This window comes from Pseudopodoces humilis, chromosome 2, assembly GCF_049639895.1.
Source record: "Pseudopodoces humilis isolate 2021_Gansu_Grassland_sample_001 chromosome 2, ASM4963989v1, whole genome shotgun sequence".
Taxonomy (NCBI): Eukaryota; Metazoa; Chordata; class Aves; order Passeriformes; family Paridae; genus Pseudopodoces; species Pseudopodoces humilis.
Window position 1 is genome coordinate 20,461,948 of NC_142201.1, and position 10,269 is coordinate 20,472,216.

General features: G+C 35.3%; 1 long non-coding RNA gene across 1 annotated transcript; it reads left to right on the forward strand.

Moving 5' to 3' along the window:
• The first annotated feature begins 276 nt into the window (after positions 1-276).
• Positions 277-9,930, forward strand: LOC148184800 (uncharacterized). The gene is made up of 4 exons (XR_015771945.1): positions 277-801; positions 5,810-5,971; positions 7,945-8,051; positions 8,912-9,930. It is a non-coding gene; the product is annotated as an uncharacterized LOC148184800 (long non-coding RNA).
• Positions 9,931-10,269: the final 339 nt, after the last annotated feature.

Genomic DNA, 10,269 nt, shown 5'->3' on the forward strand with positions numbered 1-10,269 from the left:
TTTACAAGCACTATACTAAGAAAACAAAGTTTGCAGTGGGGTTGAGCTCAATGTCTCTTCTGCTTTGCAATACACCTTGTGCCTTCTCAAGTCTCCCTAACACTTTCATTGAGCAAGAATCAGCTGTGGTGGTGCATCTGCTCAGTGAATGCAGGGCTAATTGGCAGGTTAATCATTACTGATTGCTTATCTGAAAGTGGCTGAACTCCCTCACTTCTCCGTCAGTCTCAACACAATTAATCACACTACTTTTCACACCCTCATCAAGCTGTTGATTTCCTTAGTCTTTAGGAATTTTATTGTGCTTGAGATATCAGCTTAATGTTAAATGTGTGTGAAATCTGCCCATGGCTTAAAAAGGTTATAAAGATGGACTAAAAAGGAATTATTATATAGCCAGTTTAATTTTAGGTAGATTAATTATCCTAGTCATCTTGAAAAGAAAGGACAAGAAATTTTGTTTCCAAATTTCAGGCTGAAAATTTTGTTTAACGTACCTTGTTCAACAGAAATATTCACTAGTTGCCTGATGGCATTAATTATTTTGAAGAAAAATCTGGATGTTGATTAAATCTGATTTGTCAGATTTACCTTATATCTTTTCAGCCTCTAGTCTGTTGTAGTTTTTCTTCTGAATATCTTAAAAGAAGTCTTAAAATACAATAAGCACAACAGCAGAATCATTTAAAATAGTATTTCATGCCAGCTGAAAGGAACTCCAAGGAAAAAGAATACGACTGATTGCTGGATGTAAAGCATGTGTTGGTTCTTTAGAAGCAGTGACAAATCTCCACCCTTTAGGTAAGTAGGCTTAAGGGCAGTGACTGAAATCCTTCCTCACTCCTGACATTTGAATGTTTTCTAACTCTGGAGACTTCCTAATGTGTGTAGTGTGATGCTTTAAATACACATAAGGTAAGAAATGGGACAAACTAAGGCACACATCCTGTAGGGCAGCAGAAATGGAGCTTGGATTGTCATAGAGCTGCTTTAAGGGCAGTCAGGGTTGATTGGACTGCAATGGCTCCTGCCACTTATGATAAAGTTGTGGTGGCTTTTCAGCTGCTTGTGACATGGTGACTTGTTTCTGATTGTCACATAAGTGTGGATGGGATGCACATTCTTACTATCACTGTTTCTCCTACCTAGTGTAGGGCAGAAGGGACTATTAAATTTACTGAGAAGCTGAAGAAGGAAGGGAGAGGAAATTCTCAAGCTCTTGTACTGATGGTGGAAACCAACCAGGGTGCCTTGCTTTGGTGCACTGGCTACATTTAATTCTTCTGCAGGCTATGGATTAATATAACTAAACCCTAGAAGAGAAGAGGACCTGTTGATAAATAAGATATTGTTTACTTGGAGTGTTATGTGAATTAGAAGAACCTATATATTCCTTCATAGCAAAAAATAAAGCAGAGAGACTAACACACTTAGCATTTGTCTTGTACACTGTATATTAGATTACCTGAGAAAAGCTAAAAATTGGATATATGGGGACTCAAAAATGTCTTCATTGTGAGTTTCATAAATTAGACAGCTAAAGTTCATTTAATCAACTCTGTTTTCATCCCATTCCTCTTATCTAGAACAATATTCCCAGGGCAGAGAGTCATGCACAATATCTGTTTGGCTTGCCATGGACAGCTGGGCAGCCTTAGGCATGCAAGATGCTCATTAATACTTGCTTGCTGCAGGTCTCCCCCGTGTTCACCCATGAACACCTTTTTCTGTTTCTCCTGAACAAAATATTGTGTTTATATTGAAATTCTCAAAACTCAGTCTCGCAGAAGTGCTCTGAGTGTACAGCTGCTCTCTGCTTCCAACAACTTCTCTGCAGCATGATGCCCACAAGACATTGTTCTGGGAAACACTGAGGACAGATAGCAATTAGAAACCCCTAGATGCCTGTGGTGAGTGCCAGATGTACGTTTACCTTTAGGTGCTATCAACCACATGTAGCTTGAAGTCCTGCTTGCAAAGGGAAAATCATACAGATTTTCTAGTTCATGAGGAAGCTTGTAAACACTTTTCCATATCCTCCAAAAGCATTTTTGCATTTCTTTAGAATTCAAGGCTCATTAAACAGGAAAATGTGATGAAGAATGCAAGCAGAGGAATCTAGTGAAGTTTCAAGCCATTTTGATAAGGACATTCACAGATGCTCCAGGGATGCTATTTACACTGGGAATATCTTTTGGAATCAAGTTCTTCCAAAGAAAATTGAAAATCTCCATGGTAAATGCAGCAAGACTAACTCACAAGTTGAAATATTTCATACCTTATGGCCTTTTATCCTCATGATTTCCAAGAACTTGTTGGTTTATATATGAAATCTTAATAGCTAAACGTCTCTCCTGACTTTCCTCACATGCTTCCCTCAGCCCTTCGGTTCCCCTTTGCTAGAATCTGGCCTTACTGGACCAGTATGTCTACCTTGTTCTTAGCAACCAATTTAGCTTTTCTCTTCCTTTCTAGTTTCATAAATGCTTTGATTTAATTTATTAAATTTTAATTCAAAAAACTCTAGATTTGTCTTATATCTGTTGCTCTTGTCTATGTGTTTGCACTGTCCTTTATCTGCAAGGCTTGGACAAATGTTATAGACATTTAGGCAGAGCTAAAAGGATGGCAGATAAAAATGTCAATAGGATTTGGGCAGGGTTTACAATGTTTTTTGTCTGAAGTGGTCAAGAGAGCTGGTGTGCAGCTTATGGTGTCCCATAAAGTAAACTATTTAGACACCTGAGGATTTTGCACATCTAAATCTGGAAAAATAGCAGAGTAAGGCTTTAAGTGACTTCTGAGATCATGGGGAGGTTGCTGAGATAAACCACAAAGCCAGATTTAGTGGTGTAGTTCCACCTCCACAACTGATTTAGTGAACACAACTCTAGATATAAAGAAATAGCTAGAGCTGATACAGTAGTTCTGAAACAAGCCCGAAATCAAGATTTTTCTAATAAGTTGTCTTAAGCCATGAAAATTCATAATAAAAATGAAAATAAATACTTGTGTATGTAGTAAGGATAATAAAACTTACTGTTAGAATTTAAGCTAATACGACAATACATCTGTTAAATATCATAACTCTGTTCTGTTAGTCTGAGACAGGATTTTTCCAAATCAGTTTTCCATGAAATGTTATTCCTTAGTTTCTACTGTTGTTAACTCAAGATTAATTTTTTTGTTGTTGTTGATGTAACTGTTGCTCATTTAGAAATGGTGCAAATTGTGTTAGTCCTTAGGTAGAAGTTATTTTCCTTCTGGCTGATGGTGTAGCTTTCCTACTCTGAGCATCACTAGTGCATATGGCTTTTCCAATATTGTAGCTATAATTCTGTGATTCTGCCTGTAATTCCAAATGTTTGGAGAAACTTCCTTATATGACGATATCTCATCAGTCAGTCACACTAATTCTCTGTGTATAAATAGTGCCTCCCAAAAGCTAAGATCTCTAAGGTTAGACATGGAAATTTTTCCCTAAAACTCGTTTGTTCTTCACAGTATTTGAAATATCAGTGTAAATCAGAAATTTCATCAGCATGCACAGTGGCAACATCTTCAATAAGTTTACTGGTTGCCTTTGTACAGATTTCAAAATAGGTTTGTTATATTTTTAAAGTGCTTTTGGGATGAATGGGAAGAAGGTGAGGAAATGCTCTCAGGAAAATCTGTTCTTTGTTGCACCTAAAACATTCAAAAACTTGTCACATTTTCATTCAAGATAAATTTTTAAAAATACTTGAAAACTGGTTTTATTATATAAAAACTGACGGAAATCTTAGTTTTCTAGAAGGCAGTCATGGTCTCCTTAAATGAAAGTGTTTGTTGTAATAGTTAAAAACAGAATATGTTAGACAGAAGGATAAATCACAAAATCAACACCATTTTTTTTTTCGTATAGAAGATGGTCTGTTTTGTCATAAGCTACCTCTGATGAAAAACTAAACTGAAAGTGCTGTGTATCATCTTCCTACTTTGGGCTTGGGGGTTGGGCATAGAGCTCAAGACATCTGAGTGATCTGAGCTGCCACAGAATGTGGAAGAGGCCCATGCAAATAGACACAGTGAGGTCATGATTCCCTCATGGGGCACAGACACATCACAGAAATGACTGATTTCCCAACTGCTGTCACTTTGGGACACACAATTGAAACCAGATTAATGGCTACTTACCAAAATTTTAGAACCAAAAATAGTTGACTAAATAAATCAGAAAGTTGGGAACAAATGTTCAGAGGCAGAGGAAACTTGATTAGTTTTAACTCTTTTAATGTCAATAAACTGGAAAAATATATCATCAGCCTTAAAAAGTAGCTAGAAAAAAAGATTTTCTGCCACTCTTTAAAGAGTCTCATGTTGCTTGTTGTTTTGTGAAGTAGTAGCTGAGACCAGAGCTTTGTAGATAAGTTTTAAGATGCAGTGAAAGTTAGTGTCTTGGGCTCATGGAAACCATCTACAAGGGATTTGTCTGGTACTTTATGTAATATGTTTACAGGAACGTTATGAAAGTCCTAGAAGAAAGTGGTCCAACATCAGGAGAGGAATGTTTTTTTATTCTGGATTGGAGACCAATATGGGGAAGGATGTGGAGGGAGTGCTTCAAAGACAGCAACTTTTAGAAGTCTCTTTGAAGCTTAAAATGAGAAATATGCTCCCCTGCTCCTTGTCTGCTGGTGAGAAAAAAAAAAAGTTTAAGCACTACCATATATTCTTAAAATAAAAACTTGTTCCCTTGACAATTCCAAGCATCATTTATAACACATTCTTTTTGACTGCATTGAGGATGTTTGTCTGATAAGGATATTCTATAAATTAAAAATATATATTATATTCAAGTTCAAAAAATAATTTAAGATTTTCCTACTGATTTTAAAAAAATAAAAATTCCAGGAAAAATCAAAAAACAGTAAAAATTATTGGTAACTACTATAACTGTCATCTTTTCCATATGGAAAAATATATTTCTAGGAAAATAAAATAGGTTCAAAAAGTAGCATAATAAATTCACACATTTGCTATTAGTTTGAAGATTGTTAAATTGGCTTGTAAAACAGAAAGGGTGTTTTAATACAATGAGCAAATATTTTAATATACTGAAATGTTTTGAAATAGATTTTGTCATTAGAAAAAGGCAATGGGAGCATTAAGTTAGAATTTATAGTTTGTTGGAAAAGAAAGTTTTATGTCTAAGTAAATTGTTTCTGTTTATTTATTACACTGTGACACCATTTCTTTTAGCCATTTTATGTTTTATTTTATCCTTCATTTTTTGTGTTGAGCTCACTGAGGATTCACAAAAAAATCATTACACATTTTGAAAATTGGACTTGAACCCAGGATATACTTATTCCTCATTAAAGATGAAGAAATCATTAATGTGTCAGCTGTCTTTTGATTTCATATGGTTTTGTAGTTTAGCTACCTAGGTCTTGTATATGCTCACTTGAAAAAAAGAATTTTTCAGGAATTCAGTCTTAAGAAATGGGATCAGCTGATGAAATAAAATATGTCTATGACCACAGCAGTTTAGTATATGGCAGGAGGAGATAAAAGTTTATGTAACAATAATATATTTATTGAAGTTTCTTTTCCATAATTGTGGTGCTGTTGTGGCTTTACATCTGATGCCTTTGTGGGTTAACACGAGTCCTTGCATACATGAATATGGAGGTGGCACTTACCAAAAGTAAAAGGACATTTATGTTTTGTAAACTTATGGAGACACTGTTTTAACTACTTCACTTTAACCACATATTCTAAGCTGCATAAGCAACCAAAATAATGGGCTGGTTTTCAAATCTTGCAGAGATTCCATGGCAATCAGCATATTAGCTTGCAACCAGTTCCTTTTAAAGTTGTGAGGGGAATTTCACTCAGCAGTGCCCAGATCTGCAGTTATAAATCCAAATTACCATGTGAATAGAGAATTCAAGAAATTACCATGTTCCATCTGATCTCTCTCAAAAAGGTAAGAAACTTAAAATTGCCAAAGAAATATCTAACATAATTACATTAACTTAACATAAGCACTAAGTCTTATGAATATATCAGAAATTTCTGAACTGAATTCCATACTTTCCTCTAATTTGTGGCTCTGTCAGTTAGGAATTTTGGACTAAGTTTGCTCCTATTAAGTCCATTGGTAACTGGGGATAATTAAGACATCAGCTGTAAACCTGAAAATTAATATATAAAAAGTATATATTAAAAGAATTTTGTACCTCTTCAGGCATATACTAACATCCATTTAAGTAAAGCTATTTTTTTTTCCAGTTCCCAAGTGTCAGATAAGTTCTGGTTAGTTAGGCTTGGAGCTCCTTGTAGATATAATTGGCAGCACCCTTAGAAACTACTTAGAATCCCTAAAGAGAGAAAGATCCATGTATGTATCAAATGCCAGTATAATTAACCTGAGAAAGGCATGCACACTTGAATGACTGGCTCTTACACAAGGATATACTGATCTGTGGGGAAATATCTAAGGGTAAAACTATAAGATAGATTAAAATAAATATTGTATTTTTAATTAATATTAAATTATAGTATTCATACCTTTTTTCAAAAGTAGAACAAAAAAAAATTTGGTGTATTTTAATTTGAAAAGGCCCATGCAGCCTTCAATAAAAGGAGCTGAGTTTAAAACAAAGATTCTTTTGCTCCTGACCCCTTTTTCCTTAGAAGAAGAAAAACCCCAAATTTTCAACTTACATCTGGTACCAGTGCTTCATTAGCAGTAAGTCCCTATGTACTAAAAAGTTATCTTGAACTTTTTGAAATTATTTAATTTTGGGACTATAATGAAAATAAATAAATGTTGGAGAAGCCTTCAGTATCTGTATGCCTTTTGTTATGGGCCATTTCTGTCATCCAGAATGGATGTATCTGTGGGAAGCTACACAAAATCTCTAAATAGAATGAAGAAAATAAGGATATTGCATTTGGGGGGCACTTGGAACATGAAATAATTTGGAAGGATGTTTCTGGAGCTCCTACTTGAGTTCCTAATCTCATCCACTCCACACAAACAAGGTTAGTTCTGTTTGCTTTCTGTCCATTCTAGCACTGGTTCAATAGCTCTCCATTGGAGGGAAAAAATGAAAAAAAAATGTTCTAGGTTGGGAGACTGCAGTTTTGCAGCTATGGTGGTCCTTGGAAGAGACAGAAATAGAACCCTCCCTAGTGGGACAGCATCTCCCATCTCCTGAGGGACTATTTTGATCATTTTACTTCTACTGAAAAACCACTCGTGCCATATCTTACTTTTCAGCCTTCTCTGAGCAGTCACAACACAGTGTTTATCAGTCTTTAAAAATTATATGAAGATTTATTTATATGGTTAGTGTGGGTAAATAGACATGATGGACCACTGACTAAATTTGAGGGTGCTTTTCAGCTTCTAAATCCTCTCTCAGGTAGGCTCTCAATGTGCTGGCTGCCATTTCCCATATCCTCTACACCTAAGACACAATAACAATTCCTACCGCAACAATATTTTATGTCTGAAACTATTTGGATCTGAAATTTTCCAGAACTGAGTTCTAGGAAACAGAAAGTTTTGTCTAACATTTGGAATAAAGACAGTTCAGCTGAACAGTGTGCAAAAATATTTGCTTGATAAATTATGGAAGTGTTCCTGTAACTTGGAATTATGAGAGCAAGGAAAGTGCTTTCAGTGAGATATATTCAAATTATGGCTTTACATCACAAGCTGGGCATGGTTAGTTTGCCTCACTGGATTTTAGCTTAGCACCTGAGGTGTTTCAATGAGCAAGGCTGCACTGGGCACTCATGATTGATATAGATGTTGAATAAAAATATTGCCAGTGGTGTACATGAGTTATCTGCAACACTGCTTTCATTCCCTGCAGCTGCTCTTAAATGTTCATGGTTGTGAAGTCTCACAGTTTTACAGTCATAAGAGAGATTTTCCTGCTTCTGCAGATGGTCCTGATCCAAAGAAGACCATAGCCTGGTGACTCTGCGGTTGGGATACATGTGGTCTAATTCCAGATGCCTGCAGTGAGATTCATATGAGTCATTGGAATGAGGTAAATCCCACCCTGCAAATGCTTCTTCCATTCTGTTGACTATAAATGCTGTCTAACATAAATTGGTTCAGTGATGAATGTTTACTTTTCATTGATGAGTTCAGTATATTTTCATCAAGGACAAATGTCTGCTACAAATGTACTCATGTTTGTTTTCTGCAAAACAGTGGAAAATATCATGTGCAATAGAAGTTTGTATGATGTGGGTGTCCTATAAGCTATGACCAAACAGAATGGGATGGTCTCATCACAATGATAAACTTGTAGGGGGAAATAATTTTTTTTCTTACTAGAGTGAAATGGAAGTAATCTTGCAAAGGTCAATAGGGGGAAATGGCTGATATTAATTCTATGGTGCCAAAAGTCTATGATTTCTCAAATAGTCTGCTTTTGGCAAACTATTGATACAACTGTATACATTTACAGTATAAGGGAATTTTGAATTTTGGTTAATCGTGTATTAGTTTAATTTAAAATCATATTATTTATACCATTTTTCCCTAGGTCTTCAAAAGATTTAGAGTCTAATTCATATTGTTCTCAATGCCTTTGAGGGTCTAGAATTTGATAGATGTATTTATTTTGACTGTGCCTTTCAACCATCACATTCGCTAGTCAATTAATAGATAAGTAACCATGTCCCTATTATGTTTATACAGATACACAGCTCTGAAAAAAAAAAGGGAAATGCATTCTAGTGTTGTAAAACCCAGTTAAGGAAAAGGAAAATTAGAATCAGTTGTTTTCTTTTCTACATTCCTCCCAAATTATTGTCTCTGGTGTGTTTGTTACAACCACATTAAAAATATAGTTAAAATGGCATATAACTCAAAAGCTCTCAATTTATAATTCACTTTTAGGAAACAAGATTTTGAGAAAATGGAAAGAGTCTAACCAAGAGAATCAGAAAAATTATGTCTTGATTTTAAGAAGTTTTAGAAAATATCGTAATAGGAAACTGATAAAATTTGGAAGTCGCATGGATGGTTCAGAGTCTGAAAAAGTTTAGAATAAATAACAATTAATAGTAGCTACTGCATGTAAATGTTACATTATGAAAATAAAGGCTGTATTTCAGAATGCTTTCAAGCCTATGAAACCCCTTAGCTATGCAGACATCTTCCAAGAGAAGAAGACAATACAGGGTGTGTCAATGAAGAGTGATGGACAAGAACATACATCCGCAAACCACAGACGCCACAGTGCAACCCAGCCATGAATGAATTTACCCAGCTGGCAGAAAGCAAAAGTTTAGATCAAGACCAAAAGTGCCAAGCACAATTATTTTGTTTCAAATACATAGTTCCGGACCTGAAGCTGTCCCCAAACTCTTCCCAGATGTTCTAACCTTAGTCAAATATTTCATTGCGGAGTCATGCTGTGAGTCCTCAATGGCTTGTTTATTTGAGGTTCCAGGAGGAAAGATGAATTCCAGCAGCCTGGAAGGGTACAACTGGAGAGGCAGATGAGGCACTGAGCTGCTCCAGGACTTTCCAGTTTAGATTTCACTGAAACTAATACAAATTTTAGGGAAAGCTAATAATAGTTAAGGATCCATTCACACTGAACATATTTCCAAAACTACTTAAAATACATTACTCCCATCCATTTAACTGACATTTTTCTTGTAAGGAGAGAGCTAATGGGTGAGTTATTAAATACTCATTATTTTATACTTCTCTGGTACATATATGGTCCAAATACTCTACACAATAACACAAAAACGTGTGTTAAAATACGTTCCACCTGTACCTTTATCACATCTGATCCAAAGAATGGCAGATCTTTCCCAGTGATGAATAATTATTAAACCAGTGTGACGTATCCTTCAAATAAATAATCACACTTAATTTCAGGCAGTCCTCCTGCAACACTTTTATGATGATCATATTTAAATAAGATTAAAATCTTTCCAGCACAAATACAGTCTGTCTAAAATTCTACAGTTCACAAACTTGTAATAAAACAATGCTTTCAAATGTATCTAAACCCTTAGTAAGGAGGAGAAAGGAAAGGATCTCAAGTTTAAATTGAAATTTATATATTTGTTTATATATATCTATCAGAAATAGTCTGTATTAAATATTTCTACACCATCTATCTCAGTTGCTGTTTTGGGTGGCCTTATGGAACACTGGTGGCTGTTACTGGAAATCACATCCTGAGCATACTCCGCTTGTACCACTGTATAAGGAATATGCACAAAAGCAAAATGATG